Consider the following 15,024-nt stretch of genomic DNA (forward strand, 5'->3'; position numbering starts at 1 on the left):
ATTTGGAAGGGGACTAGAGAATAGACAGTGCATATTTGGAAGCTGTCTCAGTTTCACAAATCTTCCAAGAAGAGCATATTCCTTTCATTTTGCTTTAGACCAGTGGTACTCTACTGGGGACAATTTTTCTCCCTATGGGATATTTGGCAACGTCTAGAGATGTTTCTGGTTATCACACTGTGCGGGGTGGGGAGGGGGCACAGGGGTACTACTGACATCTAGTGTGTAGAAGCCAGGCATGCTGCCAAACATCTTACAATTCACAGGAGATCCCTCCATTTGGTACCAACCCCAACCGAGGTACTGCAATACAATTCTGACACTAACTCCCTAGATTGAATGCAGACATCACAGGTTAGGGGCAAAGTCCTCCACAAGACTGCCCTCACTTTAGACACCATCTTTAAGTCTCAGGGGTCCCTAGGCTACCTGAACTTATAACTAACTGGCTATAAATCTTAGAACTCTCTCAACCCCCTCAGGTTTGATAATTTGTTAGAACAACTCACAGAAGTCACCGAAAATGCTATATTTACAATTAGTTTTATTATAAAGGATACACACAGGGCAAGGTCTGGGAAGGGGCACTGAGCTTCCATGTCCTCTCCCCCATGGAGGCAGGGCACATCAACCTCCAGACACATCATTGTGTTCACCAACCAGGAAGCTTCTCTGAGCTTTGGTGTCCAGAGGTATTATTGAAGTTTTATTGTGTAGGCATGATTGATTAACGTGAATGACCTCAATTTCCAGGTCCCTTCCAAAACTCAAAGGTTGAATGCCTGAAAGTTCCAAACTTCTAATCATGCGTTTGGTCTTTCTGGTGACCAGCCCTGATCCTGAAGTATCTAGGAACCCAGCATGAACCACCTCAATCACATATCAAAGACACTCCTATCACTGTGAAATTCCAAGGATTTAGAGCTTCCATTCCAGGCACCAGGGATAAAGGCCAGTCAAATTCTTTATTATACAACACCTACACACAAAAATTATCTGGCTTAAAATATCAACAGTGCAGAGTTTGAGAAATCTACCTAGTGATCTTGATACTACAGATTTCCTTACCTGATGCCAAATTATTCTTGATGAGTGGTACCAAAACTGTACAACCATTAGACAATCTCATAGGGTTATCTTGGCCAATAATAGATCATTGGATATCCTCCAATGACTATATTGGATTTGTGGAAAAAAGACCTAACACTACTCTCTTTAAGCTGGACAGGAACAGGTTACCTTGGTTAACCAATGCCTGCTTCCAGGTGGGTCACCAATGTCACCCAGGGTCCATTTTGGCCCCTCAGTTTCTCCTCTAGGAAAAAAAGATCATTAGATGACTTAATTCAAGTAGGAGAAAAACTGGCCCTTGAGTTGACTTTAAAACCTAAATCCTACTGAAGGGGTTCAGGACATGCTACCCTAAAATGTAGGATGGTGGCACATTGAACACTTCAAGCTGAAGGAATTTGAGAAATAGCAGGTGCGGGAAGGATTTTTCTGAGCTCCCAAAGCAGGGCATCAGACCCTCATGTAAGAGGTGCCCTCTCTATATCCAGAGGAAAGGAGCACCCTTATCTCCAAAGACATCAAAAGGGCACCAAGGGGAATCTGAAAGAACAGGCCTTGCTGTTTCCTCCATTTTACTACTCAGCTCATACTCTTTTTGTCCTATGACATTTGTCACATTTTTTCACAACTCTCCACTCTTCATCAAATCTAGCATTAAAATGCTCAGGTTTAATCATTTCTTCGGGTCTTCACTTCCTTATGAAGGTTCCCATGTCGCATAAAGCTTATACTAAATACATTTGTACGCTTTTCTCTTGTTAATCTGTCTTTTGTTATAAGACCCCCAGCCAAGAACTTAGAAGGGTTAAGGAAAAATATCCTCCTCTACCCTACCCATTCAAGGGGCATTCCAGGTTGCTTTTTTTCCTCCCCAAACCTCTTCACTTCATGCTTTACAAGAGGTCTGAGAAGTAAAATGAATCCTAGAGAATAGCAGATGAGCTAGACAGTGCCACCAAGTCTATGGCATTTCTCACCTGAGAGGTTCATGAAATTAGACAGGCAGTGGTGCAGAATGGAGTGGTCTTTGATCTGACATGCCCCTCATGGAGGAATAGGTATTCTTTTAGAGGAAGAATGTCATACTTACATCTTTACAGGTGTCTCCAGAATTTTTATTGTTACTAAAAAGATCTAAAAGGCAAACAAAGAAATCAGAAAATTAGACAATTTGGCTAATAATACCAAGTCTGATTTTAGATATTCATGTTAGGGATGTGAGCTATCGTCTTGATTTAATTTGGGCACTCTTGGCTCTCAGTGAGAAGTGGACTATGAACTCTGAACATAATCCTTCTCTTAGTATATCTGTCTGTGCTGCAGTATTCAGAAGGGTGATCTCCAGAGTCTTAAACACAACAGCTGTCCCATCAAATAATTCAACAAATAATCATCCAACAAAAAGAGCAGGAAAATCTGATGCTTATGGAGGTTGAAACAAATACCCTCAGAACCTTGGACGTTGAACCAACCATTTCCAGAAATTTGGTACATGACTGCAATACCTCAAATAGCAAGGAAGTTCTAGATTGATCACACAGCCAGATACTAATGGCCTACTATCCTTCATCTCAGACTGAAAAATGGCCACAAGGGAGGACAATGAAAATCAAAACTGTCTGCCCTCACCTAGTTTGATGTCTGCATTAATATGACTTCACTATTCCATTGTGTTCATTAGCATAATTTTTCTACCCTGGGTGACTCTTGCCCAAGAAGGTGAAAGTTGTAAATAACTTCCTAATTCATCATAGGAACTTATCAAAAGACCCAGCAACTCAAGCAAGTATCAACATACAGTTTAAATTCCAACTCTTTAAATGCCTCATCTCAAAATCCTCATCTTGCTGTTTCCACAAATCCTAAACTCTTATACCATAATAATTACCCAATTCCAGTCAAGTCCCTGCACTGAAAGGCCCACCTTAAACCAGACTTCAAAATCTCAATAAATCAGGCCTTCCAGTTCCTTCTCAGAGATGCTTGCCATCAAATTAGCATTCTTACTTACTCTAATAAGCAATAAATTCAGTTATCTGTTACCAAGAAGTTATTTGGGTAATATTTGGGAAGCAAGCATTCTACAAGGACAAAGAGAAAACCGTAAAGCCAACAAAGAAAAAAGGCAGATTACACTAAAGTAATGGCAAGAACACTGAGAAAAAGACTTCTATTTGCAAAAATAAACGCTGGAAGACAATGAAGTAATATTTTTGATGTGCTGAGGAAACAGAACTAAGAACCAAATTTCTAAAGCCAGGCAAAACATCACTTACAAGTCAAAGAAAATTAGAGATTTTTCAACATTCAAGCACTTAGAAATCTACTAGTACTAATAGTCCCTTACAAAAAGAATTGGTAAATAAGAAAGAATGAACCTAGAAGGGGTGAATAGGATAAAGAAGCAAGAGTATGCAAAAGAATTGTTAAAATATGCTGGTAAGTCTAAATAAATATTGAATGTGAAAAAAATTAGAATATCAATAATTTTTGCCTGTTTTCAAAAGCCAGCTGGCATTCCCTGTTAAAGATAGCATATTAAAAACAAGCATTTAAGTCTGCTTCTTCTTGAAACCCCACAAAAATGACAGTCAAAAGACTTTTTAAAAACAGAAAACCCACCAGAATGAAAAGAATGGGAAATATTTCAATAGCAACAAAACGTTGGATACTGAAAAGTAGAAGGCAAGTCCACTGAGGAATATTGGTGATCAATCTGATTTACACCACAGAGCAACCAAAAGTCCAGAAAAATCGCAACGCTAGCTATCTCTGGAAGTATGAAAATGAACAAAAACATAGACTTGATTGGAAGTTTATCTAAGTTAAACTCAACAGGCCTCCTATCATTGCACAGTCAGGCAACTTCTCCTTCCCTCCCCAGCATAAGATTGAAGGCTTAATTTCTGAAGAAGTGAAAAAGGGGGTCTCTTGACTGGAGGGATATCAGGAATAATTGAGCATGGTGGTATTATACCAAAAGTAGAGGATGCCCAGGAAACAGAGCTTCCAGAGGAAAAGGAATTCCCAGCTTGCAAATGAAAGAAGATCCCAGGGTACCAGTGTAGAAAGCAATAAGTATACCAGAGTAAAGAGCAAATGATTCAGATGGGGATAAGTCAGAAGGTTCCAGAAAAGACTTATGGATAAAAATTATCCTGAGAAAATAACTGATATGTTTACTGACAGGAGATTTAGGAAAATGGGAAAAGGTATGGGGCTGAATTAGTGAGACATTCATTGAAAATTAAGCAACCAACCAAACAAACAAAAAGTAATTATTAAATGAAAGGAAAAAAGAAAGTCATGCAAGAAAGGAAAAGTCATCATAGCAAACAACATGATTCAACTGTGAATAATAATTATATACTTGTAGATTGGAGGTCAAAATGGTGGCAGAGGCAGACTCTGAACTCACCTCCTCCCATGGACACAGCAAGTTTACAACTACTCTTGGAACAATTACCCCTGAGAGAGAACTGAAAACTGGATAAAAAGAACGTCCACAACAAGGGACAGTCCTGACTGAGATGGAAGAGGCAGAAATTCTGGAGAGAAAAAAAATGCCACCTTCACAAGCCACGGTGATTCATGGCCAGCTGGGAGCAATCCTAAATACGCAGCTTTCCCTGGGGGAGTGGAGGACCTGAGTGGGGGGAACGTTACTGCTATAAGCATCCTTTCTACACAGCACAACCAAGACGAGTGTCATAACATCTGGCTTTGCTGGCTACTAACTACAATAGGAAATACCCCCAGAAAAACTATGGGACATAAGGGAAAAATATCTAGCTCTTAAAGGGCCCATACACAAATTCACTCATTTCAGAAAGCAAACTAAAATCATCAGAAAGAAAAGTGCACAGCCCTTTGCTGAAAAGAGACTCATCTGATAACCTCTGGGTGCATCTCGGTGAGAGGTGAGACCTCTCCAGGGACTGAGACATTGGCAACAGCTATTATTGTACAGGCGTGTTGATACAGATGCTGGTTGATGCCCTTGGAGTTCTTCCCCTGGCCTGCTAGCACAGGATCTGCGCCAATCACTAGAACACCAATTTAATCCAGCTCAGCCAGGGCAGGCAGCTCTCCACTGGGACTGGCCCCACCTAACAGCAAGCCCTCAGGTAACTTGTGAGACTGTAGGCTGGATGCCTGCATCCTCTGCAGCTGGATGTATGGGTCCACCTCTGCAGGGCAGGGCATGCGTGAGCAGCAGGTGGAGTGTGTGAGGCATGGGTGGAGTGTGTGGGTCCTTTGTAGTGGGGCAACTGGGTCCACTGCAAGGGGTTGGGGCATGCGCACAGGGCAAGACCATGCTGATGAGATGTGTGGCCCTGTGGGCAATGGGGCTTGTCACCTGCAGAAGACTTGTGCTTCTCAAACAGCCACATAGTGGATTGGCCCACCTTCAAAAGCTGGAGGAAACAAGTGAGTGATCCTCTGCCTGGGGCCAGCTCCACTCAGCTGCAATCCTGAGAGAGCTAACAGCCTTGCAGGCAGGAGGCCTATATCAATTGTAAGCCCCTGAGCCTAGCAACCAGCCACGCTAGGGGCCTACTCACTTAACAGAAAAACTGCAACAAAAATATGCTATTAGACCTTGCAGCCAAATGTGCTGGGGCTCCCCACACCCAGTAAAGTGACTGAAGTGTCCATAGCAGCCACATGTAGCTGAGCATTACAACCAGCCGGCCATGGGTATGGTCTATCCTCCCTGGGCACCTGCAGCAAGAGCAAGCCTGCCATAACAGAAGGACACATGTAGGCCACACAACAGTCACTCCTAGAACATTTGGAACTGGTGATGAGAGGGAAGCACACTGCTGGCCTCATAAGGCATCTCTTACATAAGACCACCTCTCCAAGATCAGGAGATATGGCTGACCCACTGAATACATAGATATAAGCACAGAGAAAGAGGCAAATGAGGAGGCAAAAGAATATGCTCCAAGTAAGGGAACAGGACAAAACCCAAGAAAAAGAACTAAATGAAACAGAAATAAACAATCTACCTGACAAAGAGTTCAAACAAAAAGTCATAAGGATGCTCACTGATCTTGGGAGAAGAATGGATGAACTCAGTGAAAAAGTCAAGAAAGAATTGGAAACTATAAAAAAGAACCAATCAGAAATGAAGAATACAATACTGAAAATGAAAAATTCGCTAGAGGGACTCAATAGCAGAGTAGATGATACGGAAGAATGCATCAGCAAGCTGGATGAAAGACTAGAGGAAATCACCCAAGCTGAACAGATAAAAGAAAAAAGAATTAAAAATCATGAGAACAGCCTAGGAGACCTCTGGGACAACACCAAGTTCACTAACATTTGTATTATAGGTGTCCTAGAAGGAGAAGAGAGAGACAAAGGGGCAGAGAATCTATCTGAAGAAATAATAGTTGAAAATTTTCCTAACCTAATGAAGGAAACAGACATCCAAGTACAGGAAGCACAGAGATCAGCAAACAAGACAAACCCATAGAGACCCACACCAAGACACATTATAATTAAAATGTCAAGAATTAAAGATAAAGAGAGAATCCTAAAAGCCACAAGAGAAAGGCATCAAGTTACATACAAAGGAAATCCCATAACGCTATCAGCTGACTTCTCAGCAGAAACCTTACAGGCTAGAAGGGAGTGGCATGAGCTATTTAAACTGCTGAAAGGAAACAACCTACAGACAAGAACACTCTACCTGGGGGCCAGCCTGGTGGCACAGTGGTTAAGTTTGTATGTTCTGCAGTCTTCCTCAGCAAAAAGAGGAGGATTGGCAGCAGATGTTAGCTCAAGGCTAATCTTCCTCAAAACCAAAAAAAAAATACTCTACGTGGCAAGGTAACCATTCAGAATGGACGGAGAGATAAAGAGTTTCCCAGACAAGCAAAAATTAAAGGAGTTTATCACCAAGAAACTAGTCTTACAAGAAAGGCTAGAGGGACTTATTTAAGTGGGAAAGAGAAGACCACAAATAGGAATAAGAAAATTATCAAAAGAAAATCAATATAATCATTGGCAAAGGCAAAAATACAGTAAAGGTAGCAGATCAACTATCTATGAAGAAAATATGTAGGTCAAAAGACAAAAGTACTAAAATTACTTATTTCCATGATAACAGGGTAATAAATACACACACACATAAAGAGGTTAGATATGATATCAAAAACATAAAATGTAGGAGGAGGAGAGTAAAAGAGTAGCGCTTTTAGAAAGAGGTCAAACTAAAGAGACCATCAACTTAATATAGATTGCTATATATGTAGGTTATTATATATGAACCTCATGGCAATCAGAAACCAATAATAAATACACAAAAAATTGAGAAAGGAACCCAACATATTACTAAAGAAAGCCATCCAACCACAAGGGAAGAGAGCAAGAGAAGAAAGGAACTGAGAAGAATTACTAAAACACCCAGAAAAAAGTAACAAAATGGCAATACGCACATTCTTATCAACAGCTACTTTAAACATCAATGGACTAAATGCTCCAATCAAATGCCATAGGGTGGCTGATTGGATAAAAAAACAAGATCCATATATATGCTGCCTACAAGAGACACACTTCAGACCTAAAGACACTCACAAACTGAAAGTGAAAGGATGGAAAAAGATACTCCATGCAAATGGCAAAGAAAACAAAGCAAGCACAGCAATACTTATATCAGACAAAATAGACTTTAAAACAAAAACTGTAACAAGAGACAAAGAAGGGCACTACATAATGATAAAGGGAACAATCCAACAAGAGGATATAAACATCTATGTACTCAACATAGGAGCACCTAAATATATAAAGCAATTATTAACAGACAGAAAAGGAGAAATAGACAGTAACACAATAATAGTAGGGGGCTTTAACACTCTACTTACACCAATGGATAGATCATCCAAACAGAGGATCAATAAGGAAACATTGGCCTTAAACAACACATTAAAGCAGATGTAGATATATAAAGAACACTCCATCCAAAAACAGCAGAATACACATTCTTTTCAAATGCACATGGAACATTCTCCAGGATTGATCACATATTAGGCCACAAAACAAGTCTCAATAAATACAAGAAGATTGAAATAATACCAAGCATCTTTTCTGACCACAGCGGTATGAACCTGGAAATCAACTACAGGAAGAAAATCAGAAAAGCTACAAATATGTGGAGATTAAACAAAATGCTACTGAACAACGATTGGGTCCATGAAGAAATCAAAAACTACCTAGACACAAATGAAAATGAAAATATGACATGCCAAAAATTATGGGATACAACAAAAGTGCTTCTAAGAGGGAAGGTTATAGCAACACAGGCCTACCTCAAGAAACAGGAAAAATCTCAAATAAACAGTCTAACAGTGCATCTAAAGGAAATGGAAAGAGAAGAACAAATAAAGCCTAAAGTCAGTAAAAGGAAAGAAATAATAAAAATCAGAGCAGAAATAAATGAAATAGAAACTAAAAAAAAATAGAAAAAAATCAATGAAACCAAGAAGTTGTTCTTTGAAAAGATAAACAAAATTGACAAACCTGTAGATAGACTTACCAAGAAAAAAAGAGGGAAGGCTCAAATAAATAAAATCAGAAATGAAAGAGGAGAAATTACAACAGACACCTCAGAAACACAAAAGATTAGAAGAGAATACTACAAAAAGCTATATGCCAACAAATTGGATAATCTAGAATAAATTCTTAGAATCATACAACCTTACAAAACTGAATCAAGAAGACATAGCAAATTTGAATATACCAATCACAAGTAAGGACATCGAAACAGTAATCCAAAACCTCCCCAAAAATACAAGTCCAGGAACATATGGCTTCCCTGGTGAATTCTACCAAACACTCAAAGAAGACTCATACCTATCCTTCTCAAACTCTTCCAAAAAATTAAAGCAGAGGGAAAGTTTCCTAACTCATTCTACAAAGCCAACATTAACCTGATACCAAAACCAGACAAGGTCAACACACACAAAACAAAATATGAAGCCAATATTACTGATGAACATCGATGCAAAAATCCTCAACAAAATACTAGCAAATCGAATATAACAATACATTAAAAAGATCATACACCATGATCAAACTGGATTTATTCCAAGGATGCAGGAATGGTTGAATATCCACAAATCAATCAATATAATACACCACATTAACAAAACAAAGAATAAAAATCGTATGGTCATCTCAATAGATGCAGAGAAAGCATATTTGACAAGTACAGCATCCATTTGTGATAAAAAAAAAAAAAACTCTGAATAAAATGGGTATAGAAGGAAAGTAGCTCAACATAATGAAGGCCATATACAAGAAACTCACAGCTAATATCATTCTCAATGGAGTCAAACTGAAAGTTATCCCTCTAAGAACAGGAAACAGACAAGGATGACCACTTTGACCACTTTATTTAACGTAGTATTGGAAGTCCTAGCCAGAGCAATCAAGCAAGAAAAAGAAATGAAATGGATCCAAATTGTAAAGGAAGAAGTGAAACTGTCATTATTTGCAGATAACATGATTTTATATATAGAGAACCCTAAAGAATCCACCAAAAAACTTTTAGAAATAATAAATGAATATGGTAAAGTTACAGGATACAAAATCAACACACACAAATCAGTTCCATTTCTATATACTAACTATGAAGTAGCAAAAAGAAAAGTTAAGAATATAACACTACTTATAATTGCAACAAAAAGAATAAAATACCCAGGAATAAACTTAACCAAAGAGGTGAAAGATCTGTACACTGAAAACCATACAGCTTTGTTGAAAGAAACTGAAGAAGACACAAAGATATTCCATGCTCTTGGATCGGAAGAATTAACATAGTTAAAATGTCCATACTTCCTAAAGCAACCTACAGATTCAATGCAATCCCTATCAAAGTTCCAACAACATTTTTCACAGAAATAGAAAAAACAATCCTAGAATTTATATGGAACAACAAAAGACCCCAAATAGCCAAAGGAATCCTGAGAAAAAAGAATACAACTGGAGATATCACATTCCCTGATTTCAAAATATACTACAAAGGTTTAGTAACCAAAACAGCATGGTACTGGCACAAAAACAGACACACAGATCAATGGAACATAATTGAGAGCCCAGAAATAAACTTATTCATCTATGGACAGCTAATTTTCAACAAGGGAGTCAAGAACATACAATGGAGAAAGGAAAGTCTCTTCAATAAATGGTATTGAGAAAACTGGACAGCCACATGCAAAAGAATGAAAGTAGACCATTATCTTACACCATACACAAAAATTAACTCAAAATGGATTAAAGATTTGAATATAAGACTTGAAACCATGAAACTTCTAGAAGAAAACATAGGCAGTACACTCTTCAACATCGGTCTTAGCAAAATATTTGCAACTACCATGTCTGACCAGGCAAGGGAAACAATAGAAAAAACAAACAAATGGGACCACATCAAACTAAAATGCAAAGGAAACCATCAAAAAGAAAAGTCAGCCTAACAATTTGGAGCTGATATTTGCAAACCATTTATCTGATAAGGGGTTAATATCCAAAATATATAAAGAACACATACATTGCAACAATAAAAAAAAAAACAATAACCAATTAAAAGATGGGCAAAAGATCTGAACAGACATTTCTCCAAAGAAGATATACAGATGGCCAACAGGGACATGAAAAGATGTTCAACATCATTAACTTTCAGGGAAATGCAAATCAAAACTACAACGAGATATCACCTCACTCTTTTCAGAATAGCTATAATTAACACGACAGGAAACAACAAGTGTTGGAGAGGATGTGGAGAGAAGGGAACTCTCATACACTGCTGGTGGGAGTGCAAACTGGTACAGCCACTATGGAAAACAGTATGGAGATTCCTCAAAAAATTAAGAATAGAACTACCATACAATCCAGCTAGTCTACTGCTGGGTGTTTATCCAAATATGATAACATAAATGCATAAAGATACATGCACCCCTATGTTCATTGCAGCATTATTTACAATAACCAAGACTTGGAAGCAACCTAGGTGCCCATTAAGGGACGAATGGATAAAGATGTGGTATATATACACAATGGACTACTACTCAGCCACTGGAAATGATGAAATTCAGCCGTTTGTGACAACATGGATGGACCTTAAGAGTATTATGCTGTGCTAAATAAGTCAGAGGGAGAAAGTCAAATACTATATGACCTCACTCATAAACAGAAGGTAAAAACAACAAACAATCACAGAGACAGAGATTGGATTGGTGGTAACCAGAGAGTAAGGGGGAGGGATGAGGACAAAAGGGGTATTAGGCACATGTGTGTGGTGATGGATTATAGTTAGTCTTTGGGTGGTGAACATGATGTAACCTACACAGGAATCGAAATATAACGATGTACAACTGAAACTTATATAACGTTATAAACCAATGTTACCGCAATAAAATTAAAACAATTACATAGTTGTAGTATCTTAAACACTGAATACTTATATAACAAAATTATAATACAACTGTATAAGAAAAATGCATAGAGAGGGGATGTTTACATATATCTTGGAGAGGATGGAATAAAAGAGAAATAAACCCTCAGCATTCAGAGTGAAAAATTAATAGATAACGCCTAAAACTGAAAAATCAAGAAATACCAATATTTACATATTGAGAGATGTAAAATTTTTAAAATACCTGAAATTGTTCAATATGTTTGCGTGGGACATGGATGGAGGACAGGAGGCAGAGGGCCACTATTTTTGTATAAGTATTACAGAATGCATTGATTTTTTCTTCTTTTTTCATTGAGGTAAAATTGGTGTAATATACATCATTGCATTTCGACTTCTGTGAAGACTACATCATGTTCACTACCTAAACTGTAATTGCCGTCTGCCATCATACACATATGACCTGTTACCCCTTTCGCCCTCCCCTGCCCCCTGCCCCTCTGGAGTCCCCAAAAAATTAAGAATAGAACTACCATATGATCCAGCTGTACTACTTCTGTGTGTTTATCCAAAGAATACAAAAACACTAATTTGAGAAGATATTTGCACTCTTGAGTTCATTGCAGCATTATTCATAATAGCTAAGGCTCAGAAACAACCTAAGTGCCTATCAACAGATGAATGAATGGATAAAGCAGCAGCACAAAGCATCGAGTCTTTAAACTATATGCATTACGTCACGGATGACTATTAAAACAAGTTTTTTATAAGCTGGATTCAAAGTACTGGATAATGATAATAAAGAAGATAGGAGAGAAAGTATTTCTGAGGGAAATTAAAACTAAAATCCTTGTCCTATTCAGGGAGAGAGTAAAAGTACCAGTTAAATATAGACTTTGTTTAACTTCCAAATCAACAGAGCTCAATAAAGAGAATAAAGAACACAAGATAAATTCAACCAAACAAAGGAAAGGAGAAAAGAAAGGGAAAGCTTGATGAAGAGAAAACACAAAAGAAGATGGCAGAAATAATTTTTAAAATACCAGTAAACACAATAAATATAAAAAGAGACTCATTGATTAAAATAGATTAATTTTTTAATCAAACAATAAACAGTTTATAGGTTACTCTTAAATAGAAGAAAGATATATATATATTATATAATATACATATACAAAAGACATATTTTTAAAAAGAGTCTTAGAGACTGTCTATTGACAAAAAAAAAAAAAAAAAAAGAATGTTTAAGAACCTGTGAACTTTATGTACCGTAATAACACAGCCTGGTACTGTCCCAAACAAAAAGTGACAGAATTAGAGAAAGAAATTAACAAGCCAGCAAACAGGTGCAAAATTTTAACCCCTCTCTCCAAAGCTGGTAAAACAAAACCAAACAATTAAGAATTTAGAATATTTGAAAACCTGATATCAAAGAGAAATAAAGACAGAAATTTGCATCCCAAAACAGATTGAATATTCTCTTTAAGCATGTGTGGGACATTTACTAAAACTGGCCACATATGAAGCCAGGAAGAAGTCTCAACCAGTTTCACAGAACTGACATACTTAAAATTAATTCATACTCATTGCAGAAAATTTGGGAAGTGTAGATAGTTTAAAGCAGAAGATAAAAAGTATCTGTAATCCCACTCTGGCTAGAGTTTAACTTTTTTTTTTTTTTTTGTAATAGTAAAATTTACGGCATATTTCCTTTGCACTCTGTTTTATTTGCAATGCACCTGGTGTATTTCCGCTATAGGAGCACTAGCCTCCGTGGAGTTTATTTTCCTTACGGAGTCAGCCTCATGGAAAGAATACCTGCTCCTTGCGGTAATGTGTGGTTCTTAGAAGAAAATTAATATTCACAGCGCTAATATGTGTTTACCCCTAGGTAAATCAGAGGAAAGAGGAATGAATGCACTGGCAGAGAGGCAAAGAAGAAAGGTATTTGAGATGAAGCAAAAATCAGATTCGCACTCTACTCAAAGGTCCCACGTGCCTTCCTCCCCAGTTCGGTGCCCACAGGAGCCCGCAGGGATAATCCGCATCAACACCTGGATAACGCCTGGGAGGATAGGAACACACATCGCAAGCGGGGACCTGGGGCAGAGGAGGTGCTAAGCAGGGGCCGCGGAAGAAGCTACAGGACTGGGAGGATGGTGATATAGAAGAAAAAGTCAGTATCAATACGGGGCACCCTCAAAGGACTTGAGTCTTCCTCTGCCCCGCCTCCCGGCTCCACATCCCCATGCTCAATAAAGTCACAACTGTCGGCCCTCTGCTACTTGAACCTTTAGGAGAAGGCGCTGTTTAAACCTGCAGCCAAGCAGTCCAAGGACAGTCTAGCCAGGGAAAGATGGGCGTGGCGGCACTCAGGGCGCGGTTGGGAGGAAACAAGGCTCTGCTCTTTCTGCGTCACTCTGTGGAGGGGAAATGATTACCGAGCAGCAGGAGGCGCCCCGGCTCTGAAAGGCCGCTGCTCCCAACCACCAGCAGCACACACACGTCACAAGTCACAGAAGCTACCACACTCTTTAAGGGACAAGGTGGGGGTGGGGCCTTGCGAATGCCTTTCTCCTGATTCTTGTGAGAAATTCATGGAATTTCTGCTAAATGCCTGGCACACAGTAGGGCTTGATACATTTTAACTACTATTATTTTCATTTAAGTATACTTAACTACAGTGGTTTGAGGCACAGGCTTTGATTTAAAACAGTTCTAGATTTAAATTCATGCTCAAATCCCACTTATTAGCTATTTGGCTGCTGCAAAGTGGGTTTACCACCACTCTAAGCCTGTAAACCTTTAAACCTCAACTGTCAAATGAAGTTAATAATACCTACTTTACGGGATTAAAGTAGCTAATATACCTAACGCGCTTAGCACAGTGCCCAGCCCATAGATAATGGTAGCAGTTAGAATTCCATTTAACACATATTTGTTGGTCTTTCCTAGGGTTTTTTCCCCATTCTATTCTTACTGAACTTCTTCCCCTTCTGTCTCTACCTAATTATTTTGGTGCGGGGGCACTTCTTTTGATACCATTTGGAAACCTTCCTATCTTTCAGTAGCCTCATTTTTCCATCTCTGCCCTGTTCATTCCAGTGTAGGGTGTCCATCATGACTTCTAGTATTGGGAACAGAGATTTAAATAAATGTAGAAATAAGTGAAGTAAAATATAGCTCCTAGGTCCTTTGGTAGAAGTCTACATGAGCACAAAGAAGGAAATGGACAAATAAGAGTGGATCCAGAAAGACTTTATCGAGGAAGTGACTCTTCAGCCTAATCCTGAAGTATGAAAGTTTGGAAGCAGAGAGCCCTGGGTTTGGAGCCATGCTCTCCCACTCACTAGCTGTGGGTGGGTTAACTAATCTGGTTAAGTGTCAGTCTTCATGTCGTCAACAGGATAATAATGCCCACCTAAACGGTGGGTGGGATTAAATGAGCTGATAAATTTGAAAGCCCAAGGAATTGACAGATAATAAATTATCAATACATACTATTTCTCTTTCCTTCCTCCCCTTTCCTG

Source organism: Equus caballus, chromosome 27 (assembly GCF_041296265.1).
Source record: "Equus caballus isolate H_3958 breed thoroughbred chromosome 27, TB-T2T, whole genome shotgun sequence".
Classification (NCBI taxonomy): Eukaryota; Metazoa; Chordata; class Mammalia; order Perissodactyla; family Equidae; genus Equus; species Equus caballus.